Here is a 23,697-nt window from a genome sequence, read left to right on the forward strand (position 1 = left end):
AGTTCACTTAAGCAGTGGTTGCAGTCCCATTGGAGTGATGGTTGTGGTCTAGTTGGGAGCAGTTGTCCTGTGGAAAGGTCTGGTCCTCCTGTGGAAGTTCGGATCCACCTATGGATGTTCATTGGTGGTGGTAGTAGCGTTCCAAGTCCTCAAATGTCAAGATTATATGTGGTCAGATTCAGGTGACACCTCCCCCAGGGCAGGTAGTTTAACAATGGAAGGATGTAATCCTATGAGTCATAGGATATATTTGGAGTCCTCAATGTCACTGCAGCCCTAAGTTTTTGATGGCCCATTTACAGGGATGACCCCCTCAAAATGGGTGTGACTGTGCATCCTTGAGGGAGCTATCAGGGCTGAGTCATTACCCTGCCTCTTGGGGTTGGCTCTTTTTTCCCCTTATGGCAAACACCCAGCTCATAGTCTGAGGAGTGGCAGCTGTTGAAAATGACCCACTGTTAACAGCTCATGATGTAGACTGAAGTAGAATACATTGATTACACTCATAGTGGCACACTTTTTCCTATGACCACAACAAGAGGGCAATCCTTTTTATTTGAGCTGGCTGGGTCATCAAGTTTTAAGTGACAGGTGCCAAGTGCTGTCCCATTGTCTAACATTAATATTTTTATAGTGTCTTGCTTTGCCAATCCATCTGGATACCTGAAAGAGCAGCATTGGAGACTCCATAGTCATTCTGCAAAGACAGCATATCTTGAAATGATATCTTCAAATAAAACCTCCAATACTGGTACTTCTATAAGCATTTTGCAAATGAGGATGTGAAATTATGCATAGAATACTCGTCCAGGTACTTTCAGATTATGTCACTCAGTAGTGAGTATGGAGATAATTTTATTGGAGAACTGTGGAGGCCGGTAAACCAGCCAGCAATATCACCACTCTCCCCTGGAGAGAAAGCCCTTATGCTCCAGTTTGCCACAGTACCCTTGAGGGAAAAACCCTAGCTAGTATCCTACAGTTGTGGTGAGCAAAAAGGTTAACCCCCAGCAAACATGCCTTTCTTCCATATGTAAATTGTTTATACCCCATTGTCCCTTCCCCCTTGCTCTGCCCCTGAGCCCTCAGATGATTGGCCTGAGGCTCTATCCTGCCCCCTGTCTTTCCTTATACAAACCCCTGCTCCTTCTGACTCCCCGGAGTCTTCGTCCCTGGACTCCTCCGAGGAAGAAGCTGAATAAAGCCTCCCAAGGAACTCCATACAAAGGTTCCATCTTTTCTCTTCTGTGTTGCATGAGATTTCACAAAGAGCTGAAATCACTCAGCAGCAGCAGACATGCCTGTGTCTCCAGGATGTCCTTCTAAGGATGCTGCTCCAGGAAGGTCCTGGCACTCTGACCACCGCTGCCCACTGTGACAGAGAGCTGTTGAGCCCATACAGCCCCAGAGAGTCTGCCTTGTACTAACATGCATTCTGTGAGATATCTGCCTCTGAAGGGTATTCACTGGAACGTGCTCACCATAAACTGAAAGAGGACCATTGCACAGTAATTCTTAAATTATTTCTGTACTAAATGCCACTAATTTAAATGTCTCTGCTTTGTAGTCAACTATTGCAGTCTTCCACAGCTACATGTTGGATATCAAGGAGATCTTTCTGAAAGAATGGAACTCCTCTTTCTAATTTGACAGGTCATTGTACTTTTCAGTGAGGACATTCAGCACTAGGAACAGTGTTATATTTGAAGACAGACCCTTTTGAACCATGATGAGTATGCTAATGTTGCTATGCAAGAGATTATTTTCAGAAACATATAAGAATCACAATCATTAACTAAAATGAAAGGCTGAAAAATTCTAGGACATCAGTATGGATTTTATACCTCTTAAGGGTTACATGGATAATTTTTCTGAAAGAAACTTTGCACACTTTAGTAAAAAGAAAACTTTTTGTTTCTTAACTTAGCCCCAGCAGGGGATTAAATATCCATGTTTCTTCCTAAAAATGCATAACATAGCTTGATCTCCTTACTTAACGGGTCCTTTCATAGTCACAATATTATCAGAAAGATGCATATGTTGGTCTTCTATGTTATATTACACAATATGTTACACAATATCACGTATCTGATGTAGATAGATTTGATGTTTCTATATATTATATGCAGGAAATACAAGGTAAATTACATGCAAGATGCTCTGCTTCAAATCAGTTGAAGAAGACAACCCTTGGTCATCCTGTTCACATGTGAAGGACTACATTACTTGCTGTGAGCATAAGAAAGGTTAAGTGACCCTGCCAGAGAGCACTAGCATCTTTCTTCAGCTGTGGAAAAATTGCTTTGCCACTTAGCTCAGCATCATAATGCAAAATCTAAGATTCTGAGATGTCTGAGCAAATCAAGGTATTTGGACACTCTGATGCTTTTTAGTCTTTCTCCCTGACTTCTTCTTCCTTGTACTTTTAATTTTTGATGTAAGTAGTAGAAGGAGAAAACACTAGTTATAGAGAAGTAGCTACTACAACCAACTTACTATTGACTTCTCTTTCAGGTTGGGAACAATTTATTATTATCATCGTCATCTTGATTATTTTTTGATGATGATGATGATGATAATAACGATGTTCATAAAATTCTTGTCTGTACAGGAAATTGAGAAAAACATTAATATTTTGAAAATTACTACTATTAATTCCAATTTTAGTCTTCTGGGGTTGAGTTCTTGTCTTGCTTTAGAGACAAGTTTAAGATAAAAACACTGTGTAAATGAATGCTTCCTCTAAAGAAAGGGTTCCAACAATCTCTTTCCACCAATAAAAAAATGAATATTAGTGAATGAAAGTGAAAAATCCCCAACCATTTATTGACAAACAGAGTGCCTTCATGGCATGAAGAAAAAAAATTAATAAATGCTAGATACTGAATTGTCTGAGCAAAGAGAAAATGAAAAAAAGAGGAAAAAAACCAAAACAAAAAAAACCCCAAATCCAAAAACCACCAAAATAAAACCCAAAACAACATGACAGCTGCAATATAGTGCGGGGAGGTGTGCTGGTTTTGCATTAATTGACATTTGGTGAGAAGGAAAGAAGCCACCCACAGAAATGATTTTTCTGGGGAATGAGGCTGGTAAGAGCCTCTGTACCAGGCAAAAACAAATAGCTGGCTAGCTCTGAGAACTGACAACTTATTTGTAATAAATGGAATTGATTCGTGCTAACTAAATGGTAACTGTTATTAAACTTATTATTGGAAGCAATCAAAAGAATCAGTGTTCCAAGACAGATGCACCCCTTTACAGCTGTTACATGTTAAAACTGAGGTACAGGATGTAGTTTGGAAGATAAGTGATGCCCCAAGACGAAAATGACCTTGAAATGGACAAAATTAGAACAACTTTAGGCATAGGGCCTAAAATTCATTAAATGTAAGACTAATTAGTAGACTCACATAACACAACACTTAGTACGCAGGCACAAACCTGTAAGGTTATCCAAAGGACAATGAGAAAAAGGAGAAGCCTTCGCCAAAAGACCATCAAAAGAAGACTGAAAACTCCCTAACAACAAGTAAAGCATGCACCATGAAGAATAATGACGTAAAGTCAGGAAAATTGGAAGTAGGAGGAAACTTACGGGAAACATTCATGAATATGTGTAAGCACACAGCATGTAAGGTTAGCTTGAAGTGCTTTGTTTTGTACATGAGGCAGGGTGGGAAGCCTCCGCACCCCCGTCAGTTTTGGATGTGAGGTGGGGTAACAAGCCCTGCTCGCACCCCGGTCAGTTTTGCTTATGCTTTAATCGTACCGAATTCCTGGCAAATTACATATATAAATTGTATTTTTTATTAAATTGTGTCGCTGCCCGCTCGGCCCTACACGCCTCGGCTAGCTCTGGCCGACGTCAGCGGCAGGAGGGAACCAGGCAAGCACTGCGTGGCTCAACCTAGAACCTCTAGAGCTCCTCTGCGCTCTGGCGCTATGGCTCACAGGGCGACACGAGTTGGGGCGAAGGGAGAAAGAGTGCTCAGGCTCTCCCAAATTCCCAGGAACAGGTTTATTCCAACAGGTGTAGGGGAAGGAGACGAGGTACGGGGCTGGGATCGCAGGGTAGAGGTCTGAGCCGAGAGACTGGGCTCCTCTGTGCGCCAGGTTTTAAGGACTGTGGGCGGCCCATACAGCGACCAATGGGACAGCAGCAGGGGAGGAGTTGTGGGTGGGGATTACAATACACAGGACCAATGGCAGGGACCCGGGGGAGGGAAGGCAGCTGTACAATCAATAGGGCATCGAGGAAGGGATGATAGGCAGGGAAAGAACTGGAACAAAAGGTGGGGTTTACACAGATTGATAGGGCTCGGGGGCAGGATTGGGGTGATGGATGGGGAACAATCTGGAAAAAGGGGAAGGGTTTACAATGATGGGCAACTGGGGACAAACCATTTTGGATGACAGGGGAGCAACTGGGATAAACCAACTCTGAACTTAAAACTAAACAAATCGGCGGCAACAAAATTGTATTCTTTTCCTAAACTGTATTCTTTTATACCAAATTACTATTCAATTTACTGGACTGTATTCATTTTTAATTAAACTGCTGTTAACTCAAGGGACCTAGTTGTCAAAATTCTAATTTAATTTATAACATATTGAACCATTTAGAAGCTGGGTCTGGCTCTGTGAGATTCACATTTTAAAGATGGGCAAGCCTGGGAAATCTCTCTTGTGGGCTCTGGCTTTTGAAGAGGTAACTGGATGCTGGTCGCACTGGCCCTGCATGGCCAGGCCAATCTGGTCCCATGCGGCCCAGCCGGGATTTTCTGTCCCTGAGGGGTGGTGAGCGGGGCTGCCAAGCCCCTCACCGGGGAGTCCACCAGGCCCGTCCCAGCGGGCAGCTGGAGCCCCTTCCTTGCAGAGCCTGCTGGTCCTTCTTCCAGGCATCGCTGGGCCATGCCAGCCTGAGAGGCATGACGAGCAATCTCTCTCATGCCCAGCCTGGAGGAGATCAACCTTTCATTGCTGCAGAACCTCATGAAAACTGTTTCAGATGATAAAGCTTGAGAACAAATGAAACTACAAACTCCAATTCTCTCCCGAATAAGGAAAAAGGGTGAAGACACATAAGGAAAACATGGGACACTGAGATTGGTAAAGAAGTAGTCAAATTCTAGTTGGCAGGGGGTTGAGGAGGTGCCTTGGTCTTGTGTTGTAGTGCATCTAAAAATCTTGGTACCTCCCAAGGGTAAAACTCACCTCTGGTTTGTGTAATGTTAGTTCCTACCTGAAAACCTTCTTTCCCTTCCCCCTTCCCATTGGCTGTGACCTCCCTGCACCCCCTAATCACCCCTGCCCCCTGGTATAAGAGATAAGACCCAGAGCATTTCGGTCTCTCTCTTGCCCCGGATGGACGACAGACAATAAACCTGGGATTATTCCAGCAAGTTTGAGCCTATCCACTCCAGGACCCCCTCTGCTGACTGTGCTCTGAGACAAGCAGGGCTCTCACCACGGGGGGTGGGACAGAGGGGTCCCATCTGGGAGAAGGATTGCAACAGTCTTGGGCTGAAATTCTCTTTGTAATGCTATGGTGAAGATACGTTTTTGATATATCAGACTTCATTTTTCCCCTCTAATTCATGAATTGCATGGGGGATGCAGCATTCACCTGGAGCCCATGAGAAAAGGGCACTTGTGCTGGAGTGTGTGGATGCTGAAAAGCTGTAATCCTATGAGAAGCTTGAACAGAGAGAGATGAGAAACTTTGCTACAGGGATAGAAGAAGAAAAAACCTCTGTTCCCAGAGATAAAAGAAGAGAATTTCTGGGTTTTTATGCTAGAACAGCTCATCCTTAAAATAGCTCCCCATAAATTGACATGGCCCATGAAAGCAGCTTTGGGAAAGCTGCAAGGCATGGGAGGGATTTTCACACTGTGAACAGATTTTCCTTTCCCAGGTGGCTGATTTGTTGTGACACTGAAGCCACAATAGAACAGTTTCTTGTGGAGAAGTCTCCATGGCATGGCAAGACAAACTCCTCTCCCTACAAGAACAGATTATAACAGACTATTATAGAGGTGGAAACTGATTGAAAATCCCAGGTTTTATCTCTACGTTGTCAGTTGAGAAAGAAATGAGGTTGTAAGTAGGGGAGGAGTGTGGATGAAGCCCAGTCAGAGGACATCCTCCCTGGATATCTGCCCCCTAACATAAGACAAACCCACCAAGTCATGGTAACTAAGCTGTGGACCTTTTCCTGCTTCAGGACCCCACGTTATCTCCCTGTTAACTATTGGTCATCTTATCCTGGTCTCAGACCATTGGTCCCCTTCCCATTCTCCCCCTCCCTATAAAACGCACAGCTTTTGCCTAGATCAGTGGTTAGATCATCACTGGTCCCCTTTTCTGAAGCCTGCATTAAAGACTGCAGAACTCCACATGGTCTTCTGGTCTTCCTGTCTCTTGTCTATGTTGGCTGGGGTAACCCCTGAATGGAGCTGGATGGTCTGAACAGAGCTGATCATTGCAAGAACAGAAATCACTTCTAAAAGAGCTAATCACTTGAAGCCTCTGCCCATGCTCCTAAGGGTTACCTCTGGCTGGAAACTGCCTGGAAACCCTGGAGGTGGCCTCTTTCCCAGGATGTCTATCTGGGCTTCTTGCTGGCAGAAGCTGGGTGTCAGAGAGCCCCCCAGGCCCAGCAGCAACAGAGGAGGAGTGTTCTGAAGATCTGATTCTGATTCTTATTATTCTTTTTGTTAATAAAGTTTTCTTTATATCTCTTAAATTTTGAGCTTGCTTTGCCTTCCTTCTAATTCATATCTTACAGCAGGAAATGAGTAAATAATTCTAGTAGGTGCACTGGCAATTTTAGCCAATGCTAAACCCATCACATTATTAGGTGCATTGGCCAGGAAACTCAGATTTGCTAACCTAAACTACTACACACTGTTAATAAATGGTTATTTACAAATGGGAACCTCTCTTGAAAATGTAATTTGTTGATGGGACTAAATGTAAAAGACTACAATTGTAATGTACCACATAAAAGTTGTGTTTCTTCTTATATGTATTTGGTCTTACCAAGAATATGATAATGTTTTGATGCAGAATTTATATTTGCCTTTTTTTTTTCTTTTATGTATTTTCTATATTCTTCTGTTGCTCTGTAGCCTATCATAGTATTCATAGCTAGCATTTTGTCTACTCTAGTAGAAAGACAAAATAAAATCCCCAGTGGGTCCAAGCTGGAGGTCCAAGGTTAGATTCCTGGGGAAGCCGAGGTTGAAACCAGCTCTCTGAGAGAGATTTTCATAAACAAAGTTTAGTTCCTATCTAGAAGTGGGGGAATTCAAAGAGAATTGAACCTGGGAGGAATTACCTCACCACTTACATCTTTAACTGGGGATTTTGGTCAGATATGCTAATTTGCTAAACGTATAAAAATTGTATATGCGTTATGCTATGTGTGCATCTTCAGTATTTTCCACCTGGTGAATTGTGCACCTAAAGGTCCTTATAAAGAACCTGTACTAATGTGCAGTATTTGTTTCTTGAAAATGTTGTCTAACTTTCTAAAGAGATCTGCATTAACTTCTCGGCCTTCCCCCCCAGCTACTAGCACTTCACACTTTTCATGAGAAATACGAGCTTCATTGTGCCCACTGTTTGTAGCCTTGAGCTGTGCCTGGGATTCATGGGGAAGGTGGCATCACCTGTGTGTGTCTTTAACTTGCATAAATAGGAACAATATGTAACTAAGAAATGCTTGTGTTGGTATGCACTGTGCACCCTTCCTTTCACATACTGGAAATCTCTACCCTCACATCTGCTTATGCTGAGATGCAATCTGGGAAAAGAGTAATTACATACTAAATGTGTGATTTATGCACTATCTAAAATGTCATTTAAAGGAGGAGGATTGGAGGGATGGTTATCTTTTCATAAATTAAGGAAAGGTGAGAAGGCAATAGTTAATTGAGGACTCAGTGCTTGGCATAGAGAGTCAAAGCTAGTTTATGTGTTTAAATTACTGAAGATAATTAGCATCCTTCTCCTTATTTTTCGCTTAGTATTCAGCTTTTGTTAGTTTCTTGAAATGACCCAACATGGAGGATTAAATAATCCCATTTAAAGCTTGCTTGTTACAAAAGGTTGTGATCCAGAAACTTGAACATGGACTGGTCCTTGGAGGAGTCAGTTTTTTCTTGTGAGTAAACACTACAGAGGCACAGTATCACTGATTTTGGTTGCTGTGCTGGAGAACAGTAGAACAAAGGCCTAAAAAGAAAAATGATAGCCTGGCATGAAACAATAAATTACAATGTTCATTCACCTCTCTCTCACCCTGGTTTTAACTGGCACAACACCATTGACATCAGTGGTGGTACTGCTGACTTACCTTAATGAAAGGAAGGAGAAAATCAAGCTTTGAATTTTTTATATCTTTCTTAGTTGACAAAAAAGTGCAAAAGATAGCTGCTCTGGCTGTATCACCATAGACCTTGGCATAAGCTACAGAGTCAAAACATGTGCAGCTCAGGTGTATTTCAACTTTATGCATTCCAAAATAGCAATGCTACTCTGACACCCAGTAAACAGGTTTTTTCTCAAACCATTTACCCACATACATTGCCTGTCTTAATACATTTGTATCCATTTAATCTTCCACAAATTTTTCTGTCTGGTCTTTTAATCAACATCAAAAATATTTTGAGGATTTTTCTGCTGCCTATCGCTGTTAATCAGCATTTAGAATAAAACTTCTGACAGATTTATAAAAATAAAAAAAATACCTACAATGGAAGGAAGCACTTTTACACAGTGAATGAGTTGTTTGCATCTCCAGAGCTGCAAGGTGAATCTTACTCTTGGGAATTCCTGTTTCTTTGAAAATCAGCTGCTAGAGTTATTATCATTCTCATGTGTAATGCAGAGCATATTAGAAAAAACCAAATCTTTCATATGTGTTGGCATGCTGCTACAGGAACAAAAGGTTAATAGCCCTGGATTCTGTACAATTAATTTTTACACTTGTGGAATAAGAACGTTTTATACTTTCAATTCCTATTTTTTTGGGTTTTTTTTTTTTCAGTTCATGGATTGAGGAATGGGAAAAAGTCCGTGGGATATATTTTTCAAGTTCCTTGATGCCTTAATCAGGAGATCTTGCAGAATTAATTTTGGGAAAGGGAGGACTGGGCTCTGTAGTGATATAAGAGCACAAAGTCCAGGCAATTTCACACTGGACAAGTCACCAATTCAGTTTTAATCATGGTGTTAGGCTGATGCATGGAAGAGAGCTGACATCAAACAGCATGGATGTTAGGGTGATCTCCTCCCTGAGATGCAGGTTTCTATTTGCAGCAATAATAGGAATCTGCTCATACTATCAAAAGTCCAAGTCTGGGACATACACTATTTTATTTACTCAGTATTTACACTATTTTATCTATTCACCCAGAGCTCTCTGTTTTATAGGTAGCCTTGTTTGTTTATGACATCATTTGCTAAGTTTTAAAGATGTTAGAGTTCTTAAATATTATTATTTCTTGGATTGGTAGTGTAACTACAATACAGCATTACATTTGAAAACTGTGGTGTAAAAGTTTATATCCTTGCATTACTGAAGATTTACAGAACATGGTGGGACATGCACTACATCAGCACATAGGCACTGACATCACATAATTAAAAATTCTCCTTGCTACCATCTTTTTAGATATATTTATTTATATGCTTGCTTTTTAAAAAACACAAAAAATTATTAATAGCACTGAAACCTATATATATAAATTTGTTGGAGTCCACATTTTATACTGCAAAGGGAAGTACAACATCAATTTACCCAAACTCTATTTACAATGCCACAAGGGAAAAAGAAACAAATAAAAACACCATAAAAATACTGGTTATGAATGCGCTCACTTCGCCACAATTGTAAGGATTTGCTTTTGAATACAGCCTAATCTGTATTTCAGAATATTAACTATTTCATACAATCCTGTTCTGATTTTTCCTAGCATCATACACTCATAGAACATGCTAAGTTGGAAGTGATCCATTATGATCATAGCGTCCAGCTCCTGGGCCCTCACAGGACACCCCAACAATCACACCATGGGCCTGAGGGCATTGTCCAAACGCTTCCTGAACTCTGTCAGGCTTGGTGCTGTGACCACTTCTCTGGGGAGTTTGTTCCAGTGTCCAACCATCCCATGGGCCAAAAACTTTTTCCTGATATCCAACCTAAACCTCTCCTGACTCAGCAAGGGAAGTGACTTAAACATTCTTGCCCCAAGTTTACTGACAAATAACAAATAAACCCCAAGCCGCCCACTAATGCATATTCCCCTTTTCCCCATTGTCTCTCTGCAGTCCTCAAATCTCTTCTTGTAGCATTGATCCTGAAGGTTAAAGGATAAAGGATGAAGAATTTAAATGACAATTTTATTTATATAAAAATTATTTGTGGTTCATTTGCTGCAGTTGAATTCGGGTTAAAAAACTGTATACAAATGCTAAGTGTTTGAAGAAAAACTAGACTATTTCAGTTTTTAGCATAGACATCTGGGCAAATAAAAAAATCAGAAATAATTTTTTAAGGAAATGGATGTTGTTAGGCAAAGAAATCAACTTCCAAGAGCAAAATTCAAAATCCTAGGGAAGGAATGAAGAATAACATCTGTGCACCTCTTCTAAAGACAGCTTAATGAAAACGTAATTGTCATGCATTTTAAACACAATACTATTAAACAACCAAAAGATGCCTTCCCTAAGTGTGCCCAGGGATATTAACTTCAAAATTTTTTAGCTTCTCTTGCAGATTTTAAAAAGAGACTGTGAAATCTGAGAAGATATATTCACTGATGTTTGCTCATAATCTGAGGAGTTTCTCCTAGTTCAGAGAACAAAACCCTGTCCTTCTCTAGACACTCATTTAGTCTTTTAAATTCTGTAAAGAACAGATGATGCTGAGAGTTCTAAAAAATAACTGTCCTTATCTACACTCGATTTATTCTCTTTATGGACCAAATCACAAACTGTGGTATGAGAAACAGCCTCTCACTTTTTTCTTTTCTTTTTTTTTTTTAAACTTTGAAGGTTTATTAAAAACCTTAACAAAATAAAAAAAAGTCTGTATAAGGAAAAGTAAATTACAGCGCTGGGAGCTTTTGCCACGTGCTCATCCACAAAATGGATGTGTCCGCACCCAAAGTCTGTCAGTCAGCTCCTTCTTGGCCATCCATTGGTGGAGACCACTTTCCTACAACTTGATTTGAGGTCAGGTGTTGCCAATGCTGCGCCTCCTGGTAACAAGCCTTCTCTAGCACATCCCTCTGCCAGTCCCCACCAGCCAAAACCACCCAGGGTCAACTGTACAGCGGGGGAGAGGGGGCTAGAGGGAGAAAAGAGAACGTCCAAACAATGAACCATAGTAACAAAAACATTAGTAAAACTTCTCTTAACATATACACAATAATCATCCCGTAATTGTGAGAGCCAATCATCACATGACTCACCTACAACAGTGGTAAATATTTGAAACTGATGCCACACCTTGAGTATTCAACCTTAGAACATTCACTTAAGTTGCTTAGGAAGACCATATTTGATTGTCCATCATTTGATCAATGCTCAGCCTCCACTCTCCACATGAAATTATCTTCTGAAATATTACACGAACTCCAACTCTACCCACATGTCCTTAGCAAACAGTTTACTCCAAGAAGCAGGATATTATGTACACTTTAAAAAAAAAGTAATTTACACCCCCCCCCCCCCCCCCCCCCCCCCCGCCAAGCTGTCCAGAGAACAGAGAAATAAATAGAAAAAACACATTGGCCTAAATTTTGGGGTGCTGATATTGAAAAGAGGATTGATTTCATATCATGGTGTACACTCAAACTGATTTCCTGGGTAGTAAATGCCAAGGAATAAATTTTCTTGCAGGTTCCCAAAGCTCTTTTGTGTTTTAATGGAGGGCTAAAAACAGAGGTCAACAGAGACATTGGCAGGGATGGGGAGCGAATCACTGTCTGCAGGTTTGGGTAATATCTTCTGAAGGGAATGGCAATCAGTGGCTTTACTCTCTGGGATGAAAAGAAAGCAAAAGGAAAGAAATAAAACCCCCTACAAGAGTCTCACTATGCCAAGATCCAATGAGGAAAAAAGATTCATTGAACCATTAGATTTGACCACATTGATTGTCCTGCTTTATAGAGATATTCAGGTTTCCTGCAGGCTGGGGATAAACAGAAACATCTTTTTAACAAAGACAAATAAAAGAGGTTAATTTGCTAAAACTCATTTATTATTCTACCAATCTGCTATAATTAATCTGTAAATCAGCTCTCTTTAAATACCACGGATGTATTTTTGATAGTGTGTAAAATACAAAAGGTGGTAGTCAGTCCAGAACAGTAAAAAGAAAATTAATATAATTTAATTAAAAAAAATTGTCCAGCACTGCAACCCAAAAGAAAACTTCAACTAAGGCTGTCAGGGGCTCCTCAGAAGGTGTATGTGGTGTTTTTTCCTGTCCATGACACCAAGTTACAGCAGAAACAAATTAACTTCTTGAACTGCTTCAAATGTGCCAAAGCAGGCTGGCAATACTGAATATTCATACTTTAAATAGGATGCTATCTTTTGTTGTCTAGATATCATCAGAAATGTAGATGTGTATGAAAGAGGAAAGAGTGAGGGAAACATTTCAGAAAACTGACTGCTTTGAGAAGGAGTTGTAAGCAGAAGCAAGATACATTAAAAATACCAGAGAGAGCAATGTGCATGGAAATACAGAAAACCTAATGCTTAAGGATGTTGTCAAGTAGGTATGCTCTGGAAGCAGAGGAGTTTCAAATCTAGCTACTCTAATATCAGAAAGATAAACATGCAACTCCTTCAATGGGTTTGACTCATTTTACTGCAGTCTTGCAGTCAATGAAACGATCTGTTAAGGCGGTTTCTGTAGTAATTCCACAGTTTGCTTCTCAGACCTGCCTTAAAGAGGTTTGCTCCATCTTTTGCGTTTAAATGTACTTCAGATAAGTTTGGGGCTGGAGACAGAGGTCTCCAAAAGTACTGCCAAAAGGAATGATTTTACTGCTATGCATTTTCCTTTGCTTATTCTGCTGTCATCATGCTATGCCCCAAACATTATGGTACCTTAATAAAATGGGTCCGTACCTTTCATGTCAAAAGCACACAGAAAGTACTTGAAGAACAAAAAGGTATAACTATCCCTTTGATATTTTTTAGACATTTGTTGTGTTTAATTCTTGCAGAGATACCCCAAAAGTGGACAACAACAACAGAAGAAAAATCAAAGTCATTGTCTGGGGATGTTAAATTGCTGGCTCCCATTCAGACAGGGTTCATGATGAATTTTGCCCATTTCTGAGGTTTGTGGGTTTTGTAGACTCTTCCATACCCCAGTTTTATCTCATCAGGTTCACACAAGCATCATGTTTATCCTCTCTCCCATACTAAGAACTTTGAAAATTGGTCTAGAAAGTGACAGTTTCTCAGGAGTGAGAGTAATAGGAAAGTTGATGGTGGGAAGGGAAAGGCTTGTTCTTTAAACCATTATACAGTTGTAAAAGGTTCAGTTGATTGCAATTCAGTCTGCCTTGAAGGAAAAGAATATCTTATTCACACCAAAGACAAATTCATTTCAAAGATCTGAATGACAAAAGATGGAGCTGCTAATGACTGTCTAACTTCAATTAAGCAAACAGTAAAGACATTTATAACAACTCTGATGAAACTGACAAATAGCACTCATCATTGGAAGACATTTGGGAAACAGAACAAACTAACAATATACCATAGACTGATCTCATTTTGTGGTTTTTTCATATTGATTTTTGCCTCTTGATTTGATGTCCCTAGTTCCTCAGTCTCAGGCTGTCTGCTGCAGTCCAGATCATATAACAAACTGAAAGAAAAAATGCTTCCAGGCCAAAGTGGCTGTTGAGATCAAATCTGAACAAAACTTTTCAGTGTTGATAAATTTCCACTTACATGAGAGGTGTCATTAGACATGATGACAATCTACTCTGCTTTATGTAAAGGAGGATAATTTTGTTGCAATTATAAATAACTGTACGATTTTATATTTGGAATAGGCAATGCAAAGGTTGGCAAGGTAAGATCAATGCATTTAGGTTTTTACATTCCTGTACTAGTTTGAAAACAAGCCAGTGGGAGAGTCCAAACCAGAACTACAATTTATTAGGAAAATTAAAATAAAGTCACAAAACACTGACTTAGACAGAGTCAGGGTGTTGGTAGAAGTCCAAATGGTGGCTTCAGTCCTGATGGAGTGGCTGATGTGGTTCTGTCAAAGCAGTAATCCTGTAGAAGGGTCTGGTCTTCCTCTAAAGGCCCACTGGTAGTTATGGAGCTCTTGTCCTTTGGGAATCCAGTAGGTAAGGCAGCTCACAGTGTTCCAAACCTCAGACTATATCCAGGTAGGAAAGCTTGGTTCCTTCCCCTGGGTGGAGCATCTCACAACAGGATGATGTAATTTTATCAGTCATGTGGTGAGAACTGATGACACATTAGCAGAAGATAGCCCCTGGAGGAAGTTATCAAGATGAGTCATGAAGGAGACAAGGAACACTGCCCCACCTCTTTTTAACACCTTATGGAGGTGGTGATAGAATACATGCTTTTGTTACATCTTACATTGTAACCTAAGACAGTCCCCAGCATGGGACCTATCATATTGGTGAGGATTGTATGAGTTCATCAGTTGGAACACATAAACTCTTTAATAATTGACATAGCCAGCACAGGTGCTTCATCCAAACTGTGAAAATATGCGTTTGACTTCTTGTTCTGTGATGTCAGAGGCACCCCAGATAGTGCCCTGAGACCATAAGGAGATTTTAGTAAAAGTGCCTTGACTCTCCCCGTGGCACTGTTTGAATGTGAGCATCTTTCAGTAAGAAGGCTTATTAATAATGGACTCAAATCCACAGCAGAACAAAAGTCTGTCAAAAGTTGCTTCTGCTGCTGATAATAGAGTGTGGTGTGACTATAATAAGGGTATTAATGCACATGCAGGTTTATACAAAATAGGAAACTTGTCACTTTCCAATGTCTTGATTTGTAACAGGTGTAGCTCTAAATGATGGATTTCTTATGCTGTTTTCTCATGTGCAAATAATCTGATTGGTAGTTTTGTGGATAGTCACAGTGGGAAAGCATCTTTATGTTATCTTCTGATAATATTGATAATAAAGGTGAAAAAAATAGTACAGAGAGTTTTATTTTAAATATTAGATTTTGAGTATTTTAATGAATACTCATGTACAAAACTGCCTCCTGCTTTTGCACCCTTGACATGATTGTGCTTAACTTACTAAATATGGCAACACAATTGATTCTGTTAACTTTCAGAGCAGGATGACATAATTGGTTTTCATAGGAACACATCAGCTGGTGACAAAGGACTAAGACCAGGGTTTTTATTATTAGGAATTATCATATCTTATTAATATACCCTTCTCACTCCTAAATATCACAGTAATGAAAATAAAATGTAACTACTTTTTATTTTCTTTTTATCTTTATAAGTACTTTAAAAAATTCGTTTTAGCAAAGAACACTGTCTACTAGACATGAAGACTTGAAATCTCCTATGTTCCAATGATTAGAGCTTGTGTCCATTTTTCTAGAGGATTGAGGTATGATGAGGTTGCATTATTTGACCATTATATGATTTGATCTGCATTTTCAAAAATATACTCAGATATGATATAAGTACTTCCTTTCCATTCATCCATTCTCTGTTCATCACATTCCTGTCATCCTCATTGTCTGGCTGAGGAGCATTTCTCAGAGCACCACAAGCGGAGTATGGGCTCCCACCACATCTCCATTGAGCAGCAGATGGGCTGGAAGATTCAGAACGAAGCTCCAGTGAGACCATCCTCTATCTTGTATCTCAGGTTCCCTTAGGCCAGAGGGAAACCCTGATTTTTAATGTCTGTAATAACCTTTTGTGGGTTCCACATTCTCCTTTTAGAAGAGGCACTGGTAATGTTTAGAAAATTTATGTTTTAAATATTCTCCTTTCAAATGTCTTTGAGAAACCCAGACACAATGCTGTCCATGGAATTATATTTTATGAGCTTTTGAATGCCAGGAGGTGGATAAGGCACCAAAGGTCAGTCTCACTGGTGCAATTTGTACTGGATTTGCAGGTGTAGTGTGCTGTACAGCACTGTGGTGTGTATTTCACTTTACTAGTTAAGGTATGACTAAGGTTAAAGTCATCTCAGTTGACAGAACATTTATATTCACAGAAAAATACACATTTTATATTGTGAGAACGCTCATTTTTGTAATAAATTTTTTGTCTTTGATTAGTTGAAAGTTTGTGAAAGATGTGCAGTTCCATGTTAATGCTCAAATTTCAGCATTTGTGCCAAAAATATAAACAGCCTTTCTTTTTGATAATCATTGTTAAATTACATTTTGGGGTTGTTTTTTTCGGCAAGAACAATTTTGCTTTTGTTGATTGCACTGCTGAGTCACAGACATGTGCAACCACTTCACCCTTCCCAGAGCCCACAGCTCACAATGAAGTTTTAGGCACAAAATTTTTCTTTAAAGTCACAGAAAAAACAGTACCAGAAGATCTTTGCTTCAAAATACTATCCTTTTTGATGTTGTATCTTTTGTCAATTAGCTTTTTATTTACCAGGTGGCATTGGCAAAGTCTAGACATTCTGATATTTCTTTGTATGAAAAGTAATAATCAAAGCCTTGCATTTCTCTAGAGTTCACTTTGTGTTCTGGTGCTGAGACTTGTACTATCATCTCCTGCTTGTAGTTCAGCACCAGAGGTCTGGTGGGGAGGAGACAGGTGGTGTTTTGTAGCATTTTTTCTGTGGAAATAATTTATTTGTCTTACACCTTTTGTTATTAATGTTGTTATCTCATTGCTATTTCTAGTAAATTGTTCTTATCTCAGCCCATAAATCTATGCCTTCTGTCTGTCTCACTGGACACTGAAGTGGGGGGTAAAGGGGAGCAGGTGGGAGTGTGTGAGGGAATGAGAAGATGTTTTGGGACAGTCTGGTTTGGGGGAGGAGTCACTAAATTGGGAAGTGCTGTTCTTAAACCCCGACATGTATGTGAAAAATGAGATTCACTTAATAAATTATAAAAAGTTTAATATAAACAAAAAGACAATTAGGAGACAAAGGAAATAAAGCAAAGGGTTAAAACGGCCCGGTGCCATGGCGCGCTGCCAAGAACACACCTGGTATCTTGGGAACACCCTTTTTATCCCCTCCTGCTGTGAGGGTTTAATGCATAGTCAAACTTTTCTAAGAAGCATTTTGCATGGTTATGCCCTGAACCCGCTTCTTCAGAGCATGCTTGGTTTTTATTTTTGCTGATTATCATTTTATTTGAATTTGATTTCCTTTCTTTGCCAGCGGTCAGTGCTGATAACAGTCTGGGCCCCTCTTCCTGCCACCTGTGACAGCTGTGCTTCACGTCCTTCCGCTGCTGCCAAGGCCTGGTCCTGGCTGCTGATAACAGCCTGGTCTCCATTGTTCTTCCGCTGATAACAGCTTGGGCCCCACTGTCTTTGCCCTCTGGGGTTTCCTTGCTTTGTACCACGAAATTCCTTTAAGCTTAAAACTTGTTAGCAAGAGAAAAAGTACATACATAGCCAAAAAGTATTTAACATATAATATTCATCTTAATACTTGCGAAAGCCAATATCACAGTACAGATTTATAACAATGTAGTAATCACCATTTGAAGGAGACCAAGGAAGAAGGATTGGTCTGTGTGTATAGTAAATACGGGGCAGAAGCCCAGAGCATTTAATGCTGGTTTTTCCCTCTGTCAAGTAGGAAGAGTGCAATCCCTGGAATCTGATGTCTTTGTACAAAATATGGTGACTAATATATTGAGCATTTTAGGGTAATTAATAACTAATTGACTAATTAACTATCATTAACTATACTGACTCTGTAAGTTACTTTTAATTATAATTGAGTATTAACTAATATAATAGCTAATATATTGAGGATTTAAGGAAAATTAAGGATATTTTCTTTTTTTCCACTAACTGTAAATAGCAAATCAAATGGTAGCTTTCCAGTCCTGAAAATCAGTACACTTTAGAGAGTCAATTAAACATTATTCATACCTCAGCTCCATATTACTCTTCTTCTGTGAAAGCACATTCCACATCTTCCTCACAAGTGAGGTAGTTGGTATTATCCAGCTAATACAAGTACTGTTATAGTTATAATGCAATTATGTGGCAAGCCAGATGGCAAGAGAGCATGACTTTGCATTACCAAGGTGCAAAACAAATTCAGTATTAAATCAACCTAAAAGAAAGGGGACAATTATTATTTGCATACATGTGTAGCCACTGAAACAAGATGCACAGAGGTATAAGGAAAGAGACCTATTTTGTGTTTGCGATGTATATAGAATATTTGACAGTTTAGATTAGAGTCGTCATTGATGTGGGTAAGAATGGTGCACTTTGTTGCCATGGATATGATTTTCCCTATTGGCAGTGCAAAGATTGGCAGAAATGGATGATAAAACAAAACAAAACAAAACGAAACCAAGCACAGAGACTTGCATGAGCACAGACATGCATACACACATAAACACCCAAACCACAGCAACAATCTGGCAGTATCAGTATTCTTTTGTTGAAAAGCTGCATGTCTTTCTTTCTTCCTGTATTTTCCTAACTACAGCTTATCTACTATTCAATGTAATCTAGAAACATTGATGTTTTTATAATAAATCATTTTTGTACGAGGTGTAGTTATAACCTGCGCACACAGACAGAGACACACAAACCATATTCTATAAAATAGAAATATATAGATATGCAATATTTAAGGGAAAATGTGCACGTCTGTATGTACTTAGAACAAGATTCTTTCTTCTTATTTTAGGTTATAATCCAAGACACTAATTTTTATACACATACTCAAGCTTTAACTGCAAAATGTATGTACCAGTATGAATTTGTGCAAAAAGAAAGAAAAGACATTTTTCACTACCTTCTGATCAGCTGATGAATTACTCAAAATTCTACTCACCAGTTTAAAAAGCCATAACCAATCCCAAGCAAGACACAAGTTCTGCTGATATTCTACAGCTTCTGCTGAGCCATAAAAGGTTTTCCAAGGTGCTTTGTTATTTATACTGAAACCTGTACTTCACTTAGCTGTGTGAGAAGGCCTTCTGATGTCATCAGGACAATGTGGACTCTCAAGCCTTGGTGCTTGGTTGATTTGCCACTTGAGTGCTGAGTGTCTCAGGTGCTGTCACAAGAACCAAGCTCATGCTATCCCTACAGTCTAGCTCAAGTAAAAACCTATTTCATCTTCCCTCCAATGCACTTTAATGAGTGAGGTCAGATCCCACTCAGTTATAGGAGAGCAAACCACAACAAGGTATGTATTTTAATACATTTAACATTACACTGATTTATTACATAAATACATTTACATAATTTAACATGCTTATCATGTTCTTCTCGGTACCAGTAGAACAACCAGTACAGTGCTTCTTTTGAAGCAGATGACATTTAGAATTGTCAGGTGACTTTTTCATCCTTGGTATTGTAGAACTTCTAAGATAAAATCATATTAAAATATAGAGGCACTGCTTATTGTTTGTGATGAGCCATTTCTATATGAAAGGAATATTCAGACTGTACCAGTGGCCCCATACAATGTAATAATCTTAGAGCAAATGGACAAAAATTGTCAGTTCTTTATTGTAGTCTAGGAGACAAACTTATGGGCACAGAGATAGGTGCTAAGGTCTTTGCTTAGTCTGGTTTCCTTCTGAGTAGGTTGTATTTACGAAATAATATTTTGTCTGGCTATAAATATGAATATTTAAAAAAACATAGTCACTCAGGATCCATGGAGGAAAAAAAAAAAAAAGTAGAAGTGGTCATATGTATTAGCATTACCATTTCCCTACTATACACTGTTGAAACAAGTATTTTCCTGTGTTCCAGACATGTATGGGAATAAGCTTTTGCACCTTTTGCTTTGTGGAGATGCTTGTCCTCCCTGTTCCTGTTACACAGGCTTGCTGCATTAAAGCTGCAGGGTCAGTAGATTCTGCCGTGTAGAAAATCCAGAACATAAATGAGGGAGGAAGAAACAAGGAAGGAGAAAGGAAACCCAGACTGAGCTCTCAAGAAGCAGTGGTGAAATCTTCTACTTACAGTTTGGATGAGGAGACAGTGATCAATACTGAACACACCTGAACTGATTTGAAAGAAGGTCCGGAGACTTCATTTATTTTATTTATTAAACTTCCCACTTGTTAAGAATAATATATTACAGTTGCTGTTTGTAAACTCCTTACTTACCTTGTACCCCTGTCCCAGGTTTACTTACCCTTGTACCTCTGTTGCAAATTGCTGTACCCCACATTTCTTGTTCCTTGTTCAGCCAGGCCCTGCCCCCTCTCCCAAGTTGCTGTACCCTGTGTTTCTTGTTCTGTGTTCAGCCAAGCACTGCCCCCACTGCTCCTAGACTCCCACATGGCAACATTGCATCCCTGCCCCGGGTTGCTGTACCGTCCTGAGGAGGAAGATGACATAAGGACTTTTATGCAAACAAGAGAGACCAGAGACTTACGGGGTGCACCCAGACTGAAAAAAACCCCGAAACAACGAGCCACGCAAAAAGGAAGGAATAAAACCAGCACCATCTAACAAGGAAGACCCAGAGGAGTCCCCTGACTGCCTTCCAGAGGCCGACATAACTTCAAGGAGACTCGACTGGGATAACACCCTAGACTACGCGGTCTAAGGAATGAGTCTTCCCGGGGACTCCCGTGAGGAAGGAAGGCCCAGCTCTGCCCTAGTGACAGAGCTGCACGGATCCTCCTCTTCTGCGGTGTCCAGTGGGAGCAGTGGCGGTGTGCGCAACCCCTCGGGCCCCCACCCCAGAGCTGTGCTGCTTAATAAAGGCATTTTAAAAGGAGCTGGTCTCCTGGCCCGTTTATCACACACTGAAGTACTAATCACTCTTAAACCTTAATGATTCCTATCTCTTTGCCTCACAAACAAAGGTTTATTTCATTCTTACCAAGACGAACATGCATGTTTCTATTTAGTCATCTCCTGTCCAGTTATCCCTTCTAAATAACTTCTGCATTTGTTGACTAATTTTGATCTAGCTTGCTAGCTAGGCTGATGCATCAAAAATAACAAGTCCCCATAAATTTTCTGGCTGTTAAGTAAAGGTGAAGGATCCTATTAATGCCCCAAGACACTATATGGGAAAGAGCCATTAGAAAAGATACTTTTCTAGGCTCCTAAAACTATGTGTTTTGACACTAATTAAAAAGATGAAAGTGTGTATCATAAATATTCTTCTGAATGGATCTCCTTTCATGTGCCTGGCAAATCCGGCAGAACGCTGTAACAAGCGTTACGGCCCCATGGCAACATCTGAAAGACCTTTTTTCTTCTTATTCCCTTTCCCTTCTGCCTGCCCTTCCTCAATCATCCCATGGGTGAGGGGCACACACTGAGCTCTTACTTGAACACAGAAACAGATTATCCTTCTGAATAAGAATCCATTTGGTCTTTATACATTTTTTCCTGAAGCATGGGGGTTGAACTCTACAGAAAGATTGTACAAAGTTACACCTGTAACTGTAAAAGTCTGTTATATTTTCAGCAATGAATATTACTCTTCAGTGATCAGTGGGGGAATTTTGAAAACATCCATTTTTGTTCTGTGAGCAACCACCTGTCTGAACTTCACTCTGGGACCTATCTACAGCCTTTAATGCTGATTTTCTGTCCAGATAGTCAGTATTAACCCTACTAAAGCTTTCCCAATGTATTAGTTTAACATTGGGATCAGCTTCCGGGTTCAGCTGTGTAAGCTGTTTACTTGGGTATAGCTCAGGTCAGAATCTGGTGTGAGAAATCTTCATTTTTGGTGTGCCCATTTCATTAACTGGATAGCTCTGCTTTCTGCAAATCAACAGCTACTTCAAGATGCTGCTTTCCAGTTGATTTAAATGTCCTGATTTCTTTAATGCTCTCTCCTTCTCTCTCTTTTTATTTATTTTTTTTTTTTATTTTTCTGGTGGAAATTTTGTAAATAAGACATCAGGAAAAAGATACTTTGAGTTTTGTTTTCTGACTAACTGACTTGCCAGTATTAGATCAAAAAAGTCTTTGGATATCTATATCATTTGTGTAGAATACAGCTCCGCTCCTTGCTTTCTGAGCCACCCAAATTAAAGCTTGAAATAAAGGCAAAAGGATATGAAAGATGGAAGTAACCTGACATTTAATTATAAATTAATAATGGCTCACAATAATATTTCTTTTCATAAGGGTTTCAGGGTCCTGTAGAGCTAATCTAATTTCACCTTCATAAAGAATACTACATCCCTCCTCTGAAAAGACATCAAGTCTCAGAAGTTCTGTCTTTTGTAACTGCTTTTCATAATATCTTAAACCATAGAAACTCTCACCCAAATTAAAAACAAAAATGCAACTTGCATGCAGTTCCATGAACCAGTTCCCTGCTCCAGTGGTGACAATGGATTTATGTATGAGGTTTTTAATGGCCCACCTTATATCTCTTTCCTAAAGAAAGATAAAAAAGACATCAGAAATTTCAGCTATTTGAATGAACCAGCCAGCTGAACTTTCTTGTATGCTTTGTCATGTTTTCAATTGTTGAAGAAAGGGTTTGGCATTCGGAAGATATCGGAATGTCACGGAAAGATAGTAACCCCCCCCTCTCCGTTAGGATGGTAAGGCCTCCTGCAATTAGCCAATAGCACCTAGCTGTGATGAAAGCAGATGGGAGTAACACAGTGACCCTAGGTTATAAAATGTCAAATTCTCCAACAATAAACACCATTTTCGCCATCCATCACATTGATGTCTGTGGGTTATGGTCCGAGTGGCCTGGGTGTGGTCACCGTGCTGGGTCCTGAACCAGGGTGTCTGCCTTGCTTGAAAGGCTACATTTAATAGCCTTAGAACATTGCTGCCACCAACACCAGTAACCATAATGAACAGGGGGCTCCAAGGGGACAGCAAGCAACATATCGAGGACTCCAGTGCTGGAATTCCCATCTTTCTATTATGGCTGAGCTTTGTTAAGGCAAATGTCACCTATAAAACCTCTTGTGCTGCCACTTCTCACTACAAAGTCCATGCTTCTTACTCTCCTTCAGACCACAGGAAGGCTGATGTGTATAACCCATTATCCAGGTCCAATAGTGTACATTTCACCCTACTCATGATGAAGCAACTGTACAAACATTAGCTCAACGTAATATACTGCTCAACACAACAATGCTCATCAGCATTCAAACTACATTTGAGCTATGTGTCACAGCTGCTAACTTCTATTCATAATTTTTTTTTTGAATGGGATCACATAACTGTGCTATGGCTTATTTTAATGTGCCTATTCCAATCATTAATTTTTCCTTCGGTAAAGAAAGTACAGAACGTTCTGGTTTACAGCTTAATAAATTGACTTTTTAAACTATTATGTAAACTAGTAAATCAGGCTCTGAAAGAAGCTGAACCTTAAGTTCTTCAAGTTACTCTTTTGATCTCTTTTCTTTGATCTGCTCTTTCTCTGAGCATATTGCATATGAAATTAATCTGATACAATACTGTAAAGTATGGCAGAGAAACTTCAGCACGATAAAGAAAT

This window comes from Cyanistes caeruleus, chromosome Z, assembly GCF_971803275.1.
Source record: "Cyanistes caeruleus chromosome Z, bCyaCae1.hap1.1, whole genome shotgun sequence".
Classification (NCBI taxonomy): Eukaryota; Metazoa; Chordata; class Aves; order Passeriformes; family Paridae; genus Cyanistes; species Cyanistes caeruleus.